This window comes from Eumetopias jubatus, unplaced genomic scaffold (assembly GCF_037043125.1).
Source record: "Eumetopias jubatus isolate StellerSeaLion01/CBP00866 unplaced genomic scaffold, mEumJub1_p1.0 scaffold_16, whole genome shotgun sequence".
NCBI lineage: Eukaryota > Metazoa > Chordata > Mammalia > Carnivora > Otariidae > Eumetopias > Eumetopias jubatus.
The window spans coordinates 18,526,820-18,539,788 of NW_028274822.1; positions in this window are offsets into that span (position 1 = coordinate 18,526,820).

Genomic DNA, 12,969 nt, shown 5'->3' on the forward strand with positions numbered 1-12,969 from the left:
AAGTCTTTTAGGTTTTGTAGGTCAAGAGGGCAAAATGGAGAATATTACCTGGGTATTTCTATAACAAAAGAGAGAATGAATTCCCACAATTTTTTTATTGGTAGAATTCAAAATATAATCATGATGATTGAATACAGTTTTGTTTTTGTTGGCTGGTTGGTGGGTAACATCAGTCTGCTAATGAAAAGCCTGAAATTCTGTTTTGGGAAAGATAACACTTCATTTAACTGGGGTACGAAGTCAGCACTCCCTATCATCAAATCGATTGCAAACGTTGACCCGTAAGAACCATTTTTAGCTCAAGGGTCGCACAGAAAACAGGCGGTAGCCTGGCTTTGGCCAACAGGCTGTACTTTCCCAACCTTGGCTCTAGCCCAATGGTCAAAACCACCCGGGCAGATTTTTTACCTCTTTTCCCATCTCGGACAAAGAACACAGATTCAGGGGCCTGGCTGTCACCCTGTCGACAGTTCCCAGGCCTTCGCATACCTCAGTTTACCTAAGGAAGCTCTGGGCAAGGTCGCACACCTGAAACAAACATCCTGCCCTTTGCCTCTGAATTGACTTTTGCTTTGCAGTTTGCAAAGTCAGTCCATGGGAAGCCAGTTCCCTAGTGCTGGTTGTGCTACCCTTGTACGGGGAATGCTCCCAGAAGGGGTGAGGATGCTGCCGCCTGACTTGTCCATTTTTCTACCCCCATCAACTGTGGACTCTCAGACTTGACTGATTCCGGGTCAGCCCAGAAGCCTGGTGATCACAGGCCATGACAGGGCGCTAGAGGTTGCTGGGGGTCGAGGCTCAGGTTCCCCAGAGGCATCTCTTCCCCTCCCGTGCCCTGCCAGTGGTACCTTTTCTGGTCATTTCCAGTGGTGTCCCCTTAGTCTTGGTCCTCTTCCTCATGTGGGTCAGGCCTGGGCAGAGGTCACCTCCTTTGGTTCAGCTTCTGCCATAAAGCAATGAGTTAGGGGAGATGCCAGTCCTCCTACCCCACAGCTAACCAAGTCATACACCGAGCACACCTGGCCCAGCTCAGCCACTAACCAGCTGTCTACTCCTTCCATCATTCACGCTTCTCATCACTCAGCATCAGATACCAGGGATGAGCGACTTAACCAGCCGGAGCCCCATCCCCACCATCAAGCAGGACCCTTCAGCTGAATTCAAAATGTGGCCACAAACAAGAGAACATTCACGAAGGCTGCTGCCGAGCAGGAAAACCACTCTAAGCAGGTTTTCAATGTGAAGAATGTAGACGGTACCCTTTCATACAAACCCCCCCGCCTCCGCTCCCCCCCCCACCCCGGTTATCTAATACTATATTTTACAGAAAACAAGAAATCTAAGCCTTGGGAAGTGAAACACAACAAGCATTGTTCCAAGCACATTTCTGGCACTTGGAGGTTAGCCTTTGTCTTCAAGAAATAGATGCAGCGTGAGATGCTAGCTTTATATTCTTTGGCCAAGTTTACAATCAATATATTGGAAGTGATTCAGCCTACAGCTCCCCCCATGGGTTGCAGTAGGGGATGGCGGTGCTCGGAGGGGCTCCTGAATACGGTTGGTATAGGTGGTTCTCCCTCCTGGGGGTTATGCTCGGGATCCACGCCCTGCAAGCCCGGTGCTGCCAATGGCATCTGATTTCCCTACAGCAGCAGTGCTATTACGTGGGGTCACGGGAATGGGAATTCACCAAGGAAGGTCCCCCGGGGGAGACAACATCAGGAATAAAGGCATCGAGGTGGATGAACGTGAATGGTATTTTCCAGGATTGGTGAGTGGTCACGGTGGGCAGACACTGTTAGCTACCATCTCTCCCGCTGGGGAAACCCATGCCTCTCCTTCATTCCTGACATTAAACTCGTTAAATCCTCCCCTCCTACCTGGAAATGTCCCTCAGACCTTCCTCTCTGTGTCCACTGAGCTCGTTCTGAGTCTCCTGATTAGACTCGCAGCCATCACCCACCTGGTCTTCCTGTCACAGTTCCCTCCTGTCTCTGATCTATTTGCCACCCGGCCACCAGGATTAGCCAAGAACCAGGACTGTACCCTTCCTTAAAATCAGAGATCTCCCCAGAGCTCACAGGAAAAAGCTGAGCCCCTCGGCAGTGCCCGTGAGGATCTTCACGCTGGCCGCAGCTCACGGGCCTGCGGTCACTTCCTGCCACGTCACCGGACAACGTGTGGTCTGTGTTCAAGCTTTGGCTGTGGATGGTGTAACCCGTGGGGGAAGTCAATTATATCATATGATGAGAGTCAGAGGTAGGCAACTGCAGGATTGGCTACTCTAGAAGCCCAGTGGGGTCTCCAAAGACTCCAGTGTTCTCCAGCTTTCTGCTCTGCAGTCCCCAGTGGGTTGGCTTGGGCCTTCGGCAGGTTCCAGTGTGGGCCCAAGATGCCTGGTGTGGCCCCAAGTATCACAAACTCACCCAGCTATGTCCACAGATGGAAACTTCTACTTGAATATCCCTTTTCTATCCAGGAGGAAAACCTTTCCCAAGAGCAGCCCCCTCTCAAACTTCCCCCGCACATCACATTGTCCAGAACGGCATTAAGGGCCTTCGCTAACCACCACTAGGAATCAAATTAGCATTATTGGCTTAGTGTGATCCAGCTTCCATCCCCAAGGCTGATGAGAGATTCCAGGCCAAGCACACAGCCATGTGGTGTGATGAACAGGACCCGATGCAGTCCGATGACCAGGGAAGGAAGGGGAGAATGGCCTTTGGGTAGGCGATTGGCCACATTTGCTGTTCCTTGAGAACACCATCCCCTTTCATACCTTCTGCCTTCACTCATGATCTCCCTTTGCCCAAATGTTCACCGCGGGCGACCCTGATTCCTCTCTCGAGGTCCAGCCATAAAGCCATATCATTGGTGCAATGCGGCTGCGTTGGGAGACCCCCACCCCCACCCCCTCCATGACAGAGACATGGAGGAAACCCGCAGGGGTGGAGGGCAGGCTCCAGCTACCCGCCTGCCAGGGCCTCCAGCACCAGCCAGCAAGGAAATGGGGCCCTCAGTCCTACAACCAGGAGCAATGGAATTCTGTTGACCACATGAGCTTGGAAGTAAGTGACTTCTTTCCTGTAAGGGCTCGGATGAGGGCACAGTCCCAGCCAACACCTGGGAGAGGCCCGTGGACGAGGTTGTCGGTAAGCCACGCCAGGCTCCTGGCCCACGGGAACTGTACGATCCATGAACGTGTACTGTTGCACATCGTTAAGTTTGTGCTACTATAGTTGAACAATTTAGATAATACACCATCTTCATTTTGCTCCCTGACCCAGGCCCAACCCCTTCTCCACATGGCACCTGAGTGTTCTCTAGCTAAAGCGTGTCACATGTTCCCACTAAAGACTTCTGAAGGGCTGCTGAACCCCCTGAGAGCACCTCTGCCCCCGGCCTGTGTGCTCGGCAGATCTGGACTCCCTGCTCTTGCGACCACTGCCTGCAGAACGACTTCCTGTGTGTGCTACCTCCCTACCTAGGACGTGTCCCCCTTCCCAGATGCCCCACAGACCCCTGGCTCCTGCTCTTCCTTCAGAGCCCTCCTGTTGACTTTGCCTCCCCATCCTGGACTGTTTGGTCTCAGGCCTCTCCTTCCTTTCTTCATGGCTCCTTCTGGACTCTGTGCTTGGCTTACCCTCTTGCCCCATGGCCCCTATCCTGCCCCAGTAGAACGTGGGCAGACACCAGGATTGCTCCACTCGCCACTATAATCCCAAGACCTTGTTGGCTGCCTGACACATGGTAGATCTCCAGTATTCACCAAATGCATGAATGAGGATTGACTGTCAACCAAATCTCCCAGAATATATATATTCAAGCGAATGTTTATCTCAGTGGCTCACCAGTCTCACTACTCTGTAGTCAGAGAGGATACACTCCCAGGGCCAGATCTGGGTTTCCTTTCTCTTTTCCTTCCTCCTTTGAGCTCCCACTGTGTCGCTGTACCCTGGGAACGAGGCTCTGGAGACAAGGGCTGGAAGAGGAAAGGAAAATAAATGAAGTCAGGGACCAGAGGGGCTTGGGCAGCTGGGATCCAGGGGTGCACAGCCTGAAGCTCTCAGAGCAGACGGAGTCCCGGTTGGCGAGGGGAGCCCCCCCGGACCCCGGTGCTTGCATGTGTGCATGCTGGGGGGGACTGGCTGAAAACAGTCAGTGAGGGCTCCTCTAAGTTAACTTACCCGAAGGGGCTGTGTGTGTGTGCACACGTGTGCACACACGCAATATGTATAATGGGCTTCACAAATACACTGCATTAGCTAGATAGCTTTTGAGAGGCATAAGCAACGTGAGTGCCCGGGCTGTATTAATTTAGCCTTCTCTAGAAATGCCTGGAAAATAATAGGCATTCAATAAGTCATTGCGGAATAAATGAAGATTGAATTTTGAGGTCCATGGTTTATTATTGAGGTCAATATGAGAATGATGCATGTCTCTTCAGCTACTAAAAAACTGGCCTTGAAGATACTATCCATTGATGAGGAGGAAAGAGCACTTTGGATCTGAACCCTAGCTCCTCCTCTTACTAACTGCCTGAGCCAGCCAGCTACGTAACCTATCCGTGGATGAGTTTCTAACCTACAGCAGAGAGACTAACTCCTAGAATTTTTGAGAGGCTTAAATGAAATCATATATGTCAAATGCCTAGCGTGGTCTCCATAAATGTGATTTCTCCCTTCAAATTCTTTTATTGAAAGTTCCAGGCAATACATTTCACTCCAAATCTAGGGGTAAGAAGTTGGTCTTTCCCTATGCCCCATATGGGTCCTCCATGTATCAGATAATTAGGATTATCTAATTCACCTCTGTTCTAGAAGTTAAGAAATTTAGCGCCAAGCTGAATGGTAAGTTGCAGTTGATCATTTGTTGATGCTTTCTGGAAGCCTCCTCTATCCCTGTCCCTGAAAGGTATGGAAACAACAAGCAGAAAGCAAAGCATAGGGGAGGTGGAGCAAGATGGCGGAGGAGTAGGAGACCTGGATTTCCTCTGGTCCCAGGAATTCAGCTGAATAGGGATCAAACCATTCTGAACACCTACGAACTCAACAGGAGATCGAAGAAGAGAGTAGCAACAACTCTCTGAACAGAGAAGCGACCACTTACTGGAAGGTAGGACGTGCGGAGAAGTGAATCCGAGGTGATATTCGGGAGGATAGACGGCGGGGGAGGGGCCTCCGTCAGCTGCTTCTGGCAAGTGATAGAGCCGCGGAGCACAAAATCGGAACTTTTAGAAGTTGGCTCCGCTGAGGGACGTCTCTCCAGTGGCTAAGCGGGGGGTGGCACCCTCGCGGGACAGTGTGGTCTCAGGACCCTTGGGGTCACAGAAAAACTGGAGGTGCCTGAGTGCGCCAGAGCTCCCAGGTATCGGAGCGGGGAAGCCGGCTGCAGAGACGGAGCCGAGGCGCGGGCTCTCAGCTCGGGGTGGCCATAAACTGTGATCCGCGGCCCAGTTGGGCTACTGCTCCTCCAGCAGGGACACAACAAGTGGCAGATCCGGGGAGACTCCCCTTCCTCCCCCGGGAGGAGCGGCACGGGAGCGCACCGCAGGGATCTGCTGGGTTTGGAGACTCCACAAGGGGTTGGGTGCCAGAGATAAAAATGCTCGGTCACAGGCCTGGTGAGCACGGAATGCGGCCGGAGACCGGGGACACGGGAGTGATTGCTTTTCTCTGGGGGCGCACTGAGGAGCGGGGCCCCGAATTCTCAGCTCCTCCGGGCGGAGATTGGGAAGCCACCATTTTCACTCTCATCCTCCAAAGCTGTACCGAGAGCTTGCAGGGAACAAAAGCTCCCGAGAGCAAACCCGAGCAGCTTGCTTAGCCCGGACTCACAAGGGCGGGGCAATTCTGCCTCCGGCAAAGACATTTGGGAACCATGGCAACAGGCCCCTCCCCCAGAAGATCAGCACGAACAGCCAGCAAGCCAAGACCAAGTTTACCGATCAAGGAGAACGGGAGAACTCCAGCGCTAGGGGAATACTGCACATAGAATTCATGGCTTTTTTACCATGATTCATTAGTTTTTCAAAGTTAATTTTTTAACTGTTTTTTTTTAATTTTTCTTTTTCCCTTTTTCAACCAATATCTTATCAATCCCTTTTTGAAAAAAAAAATTTTTTATTTTTCCTTTTTAGAGTCATATTCTATCCCTTCATAGTAGATACCCTTATTTTTGGCATATATATATATATATATATGTTGTTCTCTCTTAAAAATTTTCAGATACAGTTTCTTCTAACAGATCAAAATATACCCTAAAGCACTAGTGTATGGCTTTGTTCTAGTCTCCTGCCTGATCACATTCTCTTTCTTTTTTCTTTTTTTTTAATCTTCTTCTTTGTTTTTTCAAACAATTTCTTATCTATCAATTCCTTTTATAAAATCTTTTATAATTTTCATCTTTACAGTCATATTCCATCCCTTCGTTGTATCAACCCTTATTTTGTACATATATAAGTCTTTCTTTCTTTAAAATTTTAGGAGGCACTTTCTTCTAACAGACCAAAATACACCCAAAATCTAGTATGTGGCACTGATCTATGCACTAACCTGACCATATTTGATCATATTCTGTTTTATTTTGCTTTGTTCTGTTTTTGTTTGTTTTTATCTTTTTCTTTTTCTTTTTTTTTTCTCTTTCTTTTTTCTTTCTTTCCCTTTCTTCTCCCCTGGTTTCAGGTCTTTTCTGATTTCTTTAGAGTATATTTGCTGGGGACGTTGTTAACCTGTTAGCATTTTGTTCTCTTATTCATCTGTTCTCCTCTGGACAAAATGACAAGACGAAAAAAATCACCTCAGCAAAAAGAACAAGAGGTAGTACCGTCTGCCAGGGACCTACTCAATACGGACATTATACGATGTCGGACCTAGAGTTCAGAATCATGACTTTAAAGATACTAGCTGGGCTTGAAAAAAGCATGGAAGTTATTAGAGAAACCCTTTCTGGAGAAATAAAAGAACTAAAATCTAACCAAATTGAAATAAAAAAGGCTATTAATGAAGTGCAATAAAAAATGGGGGCACTAAATGCTAGGATAAATGACGCAGAAGAGAGAATCAGTGATATAGAAGACCAAATGATGGAAAATAAAGAGGCTGAGAAAAAGAGAGATAAACAACTACTGGATCACGAGGGCAGAATTCGAGAGATAAGCAATACGATAAGATGAAACAACATTAGAATAATTGGGATCCCAGAAGAAGAAGAAGAAAGAGAGAGAGGGGCAGAAGGTATATTGGAGCAAATTATAGCAGAGAACTTCCCTAATGTGGGGAAGGAAACAGGCATCAAAATCCAGGAGGCACAGAGAACCCCTCTCAAAATCAATAAAAATAGGTCAACACCCCGACATCTAATAGTAAAACTTACGAATCTCAGAGACAAAGAGAAAATCTTGAAAGCAGCTCGGGAGAAGAGATATGTAACCTAAAATGGTAGAAACATTAGATTGGCAACAGACCTATCCACAGAGACCTGGCAGGCCGGAAAGGACTGGCATGATATCTTCAGAGCACTAAACGAGAAAAATATGCAGCCAAGAATACTATATCCAGCTAGGCTGTCATTGAAAATTGAAGGAGAGATAAAAATCTTCCAGGACAAACAAAAACTAAAGGAATTTGCAAACATGAAACCAGCCCTCCAAGACATATTGAAAGGGGTCCTCTAAGCAAAGAGAGAGCCTAAAAGCAGCATAGACCAGAAAGGAATACAGACAATATACAGTAACAGTCACCTTACAGGCAATACAATGGCACTAAATTCACATCTTTCAATAGTTACCCTGAATGTAAATGGGCTAAATGCCCCAATCAAAAGCCACAGGCTATCAGATTGGATTAAAAAACAAGACCCATCGATATGCTGTCTGCAAGAGACTCATTTTAGACCCAAAGACACCCCCAGATTGAAAGTGAGGGGGTGGAAAACCATTTACCATGCTAGTGGACACCAAAGGAAAGCTGGGGTGGCAATCCTTATATCAGACAAATTAGATTTTAAAACAAAGACTGTAATAAGAGATGAGGAAGGACACTATATCCTACTTAAAGGGTCTATCCAACAAGAAGATCTAACAATTGTTAATATCTATGCCCCTAACATGGGAGCAGCCAATTATATAAGGCAATTAATAACAAAAGCAAAGAAACACATTGACAACAATACAATAATAGTGGGGGACTTTAACACCCCCCTGACTGAAATGGACAGATCATCTAAGCAAAAGATCAACAAGGAAATAAAGACTTTAAATGACACACTGGACCAAATGGACTTCACAGACATATTCAGAACATTCCATCCCAAAGCAATGGAATACACATTCTTCTCTAGTGCCCGTGGAACATTGTCCAGAATAGATCACATCATAGGTCACAAATCAGGTCTCAACCGGTACCAAAAGATTGGGATTATTCCCTGCATATTTTCAGACCACAGTGTTTTGAAACTAGAACTCAATCACAAGAGGAAAGTCGGAAAGAACTCAAATAGATGGAGGCTAAAGAGCATCCTACTAAAGAATGAATGGGTCAACCAGGAAATTAAAGAAGAATTAAAAAAATTCCTGGAAACCAATGAAAATGAAAACACAAGAGTTCCAAATCTTTGGGATACAGCAAAGGCAGTCCTGAGAGGAAAGTATATAGCAATACAAGCCTTTCTCAAGAAACAAGAAAGGTCTCAAATACACAACCTAACCCTACACCTAAAGGAGCTAGAGAAAAAACAGCAAAAAAAGCCTAAACCTAGCAGGAGAAGAGAAATAATAAAGATCAGAGCAGAAATCAATGAAATAGAAACCAAAAGAACAGTAGAACAGATCAACAAAACTAGAAGCTGGTTCTTTGAAAGAATTAACAAGATCGATAAACCCTGGCTAGACTTATCAAAAGGAAAAGAGAAATGACCCAAATCAACAAAATCTTGAATGAAAGAGGAGAGATCACAACCAACACCAAAGACATACAAACAATTATAAGAACATATTATGAGCAGCTCTATGCCAGCGAATTAGATAACCTGGAAGAAATGGATGCATTCCTAGAGATGTTTCACTACCAAAATTGAACCAGGAAGAAATAGAAAACCTAAACAGACGTATAACCACTAAGGAAGTTGAAGCAGTCATCAAAAGTCTCCCAACAAACAAAAGCCCAGGGCCAGATGGCTTCCCAAGGGAATTCTACCAAACATTTAAAGAATTAATACCTGTTCTCCTGAAACTGTTCCAAAAAATAGAAATGGAAGGAAAACTTCTAAACTCATTTTATGAGGCCACCATTACCTTGATCCCAAAACCAGACAAAGACCCCATCAAAAAGAAGAATTACAGACCAATATCCTTGATGAACATGGATGCAAAAATTCTCACCAAAATACTAGCCACTAGGATCCAACAGTACATTAAAAGGATTATTCACCATGACCAAGTGGGATTTATCCCTGGGCTGCAAGGTTGGTTCAACATCCGCAAATCAATCAACGTGATACAATATTAAGAAAAGAAAGAACAAGAATCATATGATCCTCTCAATAGATGCAGAAAAAGCATTTGACAAAGTACAGCATCCTTTCTTGATCAAAACTCTTCAGAGTATAGGGATAGAGGGTACATACCTCAATATCATAAAAGCCATCTATGAAAAACCTACAGTGAATATCATTCTCAATGGGGAAAAGCTGAGAGCTTTCCCCCTAAGGTCAGGAACGCGGCAGCGATGTCCACTATCACCACTGCTATTCAACACAGTATTAGAAGTCCTAGCCACAGCAATCAGACAACAAAAAAAATCAAAGGCATCCAAATCGGCAAAGAGGAAGTCAAACTCTCACTCTTTGCAGATGATATGATACTGTATGTGGAAAACCCAAAAGACTCCACCCCAAAACTGCTAGAACTCATACACGAATTCAGTCAAGTGGCAGGATAGAAAATCAATGCACAGAAATCAGTGGCATTCCTATACACCAACAACACGACAGAAGAGAGAGGAATTAAGGAGTCGATCCCATTTACAATTGCACCCAAAACCATAAGATACCTAGGAATAAATCTAACCAAAGAGGCAAAGGATCTGGACTCAGAAAACTATAAAATACTCATGAAAGAAATTGAAGAAGACACAAAGAAATGGAAAAACGTTCCGTGCTCATGGATTGGAAGAACAAACATTGTGAAGATGTCAATGCTACCTAGAGCAATCTACACATTCAATGCAATCCCCATCAAAATACCATCCCCTTTTTTCAAAGAAATGGAACAAATAATCCTAAAATTTGTATGGAACCAGAAAAGACCCCGAATAGCCAGAGGAATGTTGAAAAAGAAAAGCAAAGCTGGCGGCATCACAATTCCAGACTTCCAGCTCTATTACAAAGCTGTCATCATCAAGACAGTATGGTACTGGCACAAAAACAGACACATAGATCAATGGAACAGAATCAAGAGCCCAGAAATGGACCCTCAACTCTATGGTCAACTCATCTTTGACAAAGCAGGAAAGAATGTCCCGTGGAAAAAAGACAGTCTGTGCAACAAATGGTGTTGGGAAAATTGGACAGCCACATGCAGAAGAATGAAACTGGACCACTTCCTTACCCCACCACACACAAAAATAGACTGCAAATGGTTGAAAGACCTAGATGCGAGACAGGAGTCCATGAAAATCCTAGAGGAGAACACAGGCAGCAACCTCTTCGACCTCAGCCGCAGCAACATCTTCCTAGAAACATCGCCAAAGGCAAGGGAAGCAAGGGCAAAAATGAACTATTGGGATTCCGTCAAGATAAAAAGCTTTTGCACAGCAAAAGAAACAGTCAACAAACCCAAAAGACAACTGACAGAATGGGAGAAAATATTTGCAAATGACGTATCAGATAAAGGGCTAGTATCCAAAATCTATAAAGAACTTATCAAACTCAACACCCAAAGAACAAATAATCCAATCAAGAAATGGGCAGAAGACATGAACAGACATTTTTCCAAAGAAGACATCCAAATGGCCAACAGACACATGAAAAAGTGCTCAACATCACTCGGCATTGGGGAAATCCAAATCAAAACCTCAATGAGATACCACCTCACATCAGTCAGAATGGCTAGAATGAACAAGTCAGGGAATGACAGATGTTGGCGGTGATGCGGAGAAAGGGGAACCCTCCTACACTGTTGGTGGGAATGCAAGCTGGTGCAGCCACTCTGGAAAACAGTATGGAGGTTCCTCAAACAGTTGAAAATAGAGCTACCGTACGATCCAGCAATTGCACTACTGGGTATTTACCACAAAGATACAAATGTAGGGATCTGAAGGGGTATGTGCACCCCGATGTTTATAGCAGCAAAGTCCACAATAGCCAAACTGTGGAAAGAGCCAAGAGGTCCATCGACAGATGAATGGATAAAGAAGAGGTGGTATATATACACAATGGAGTATTATGCAGCCATCAAAAGGAATGAGATCTTGCCATTTGCAATGACGTGGATGGAACTGGAGGGTGTTATGCTGAGTGAAATAAGTAAATCAGAGAAAGACATGTATCATATGACCTCACTGATATGAGGAATTCTTAATCTCAGGGAACAAACTGAGGGTTGCTGGAGTGGTGGGGGGGTGGGAGGGATGGGGTGGCTGGGTGATGGACATTGGGGAGGGTATGTGCTATGGTGAGCGCTGTGAATTGTGCAAGACTGCTGAATCACAGATCTGTACCTCTGAAACAAATAATGCAATATATGTTAAGAAAAAAAAGAAGAAGAAGATAACAGGAGGAGAAGAATGAAGGGGGGGAAATCAGTGGGGAAGACCAACCATGAGAGACGATGGACTCTGAGAAACAAACTGAGGGTTCTAGAGGGGAGGGGGTTGGGGGGATGGGTTAGCCTGGTGATGGGTATTAAAGAGGGCACGTTTTGCATGGAGCACTGTGTGTTATGCACAAACAATGAATCATGGAACACTACATCCAAAACTAATGATGTAATGTATGGTGATTAACATAACAATAAAAAATTAAAAAAAAAAGAAAGCGAAGCATGAGGGGTGGGGAGAAAGCAGGTGATACAGAAGCAGATGTTCTGGAATTAATGGGACAGTTGAAGCCCATCTGGACCCTCCAAGAAGACCCGTTGACTCATGAGGAAAGAGACCTAAGATTTGTGAGTCATGGAGTCAGGGCCTGGTACATGCACTAGGGCCATGTTTAAGACTAATGGATGTGAGCATGGTGGTGTGATCTGGTTTGCTCTAGAAAATTCTGATACATTCTAATATTTCCTGGAATGAGATCATCAGGGATAGGGAAGCCAAGGCTATGAAAACCCAGTATGTGACAAGAGAGAATGGCTGTTGTCCCATCAGGGAGTCCTCTTTGGTGAATGCTGGCCACGTGGTGCAATTAAGTCTTGTACTTCTTCTGTCTAGATGGGAGTTCAAGTCACCTGGGAGGTGTGCCCTAAAAACTTGATTTTTTTATTCCAATTTTCAAATTTGAAGTTTGTATATGTTTTATATATGTTCAGGACTCTCAACTTGTTAGAAAATGCCTCTCCGGAGACTATCATAAGAAAGAAGAAACACCAGCAAAAGCAACCGGGGGAAAAGGTCACAGAGACGTGGCCCCGTGGAGGCAAGGAGAGAGAACGGTGCATGGGGTGCCTGCAGCCAGAATGAGGACCCATTTCTGTAGGTCAGATTCTACTTTCCAAAGATACCCACGTCACGAGAGAAGAAACTTGTCCCCGAGTTATAACAGAATCACTCTGTGGAATGTACTACATTATGAAGCTCACATACTTTAGCTCAGCCATTTCATGGTAAAAGAGTCAAGAATTCCCGTCCTTTAAAAATTTCGCACCGTGGCCATGGATCTGAAGGGGGAAAACAATGGCTTTAGTGGCTTAAATGAATGAAAGCCCTTTTCTGTTCTGCCACCTCTGCTTCTGTTCCTGAGCGCCCAGCCAGC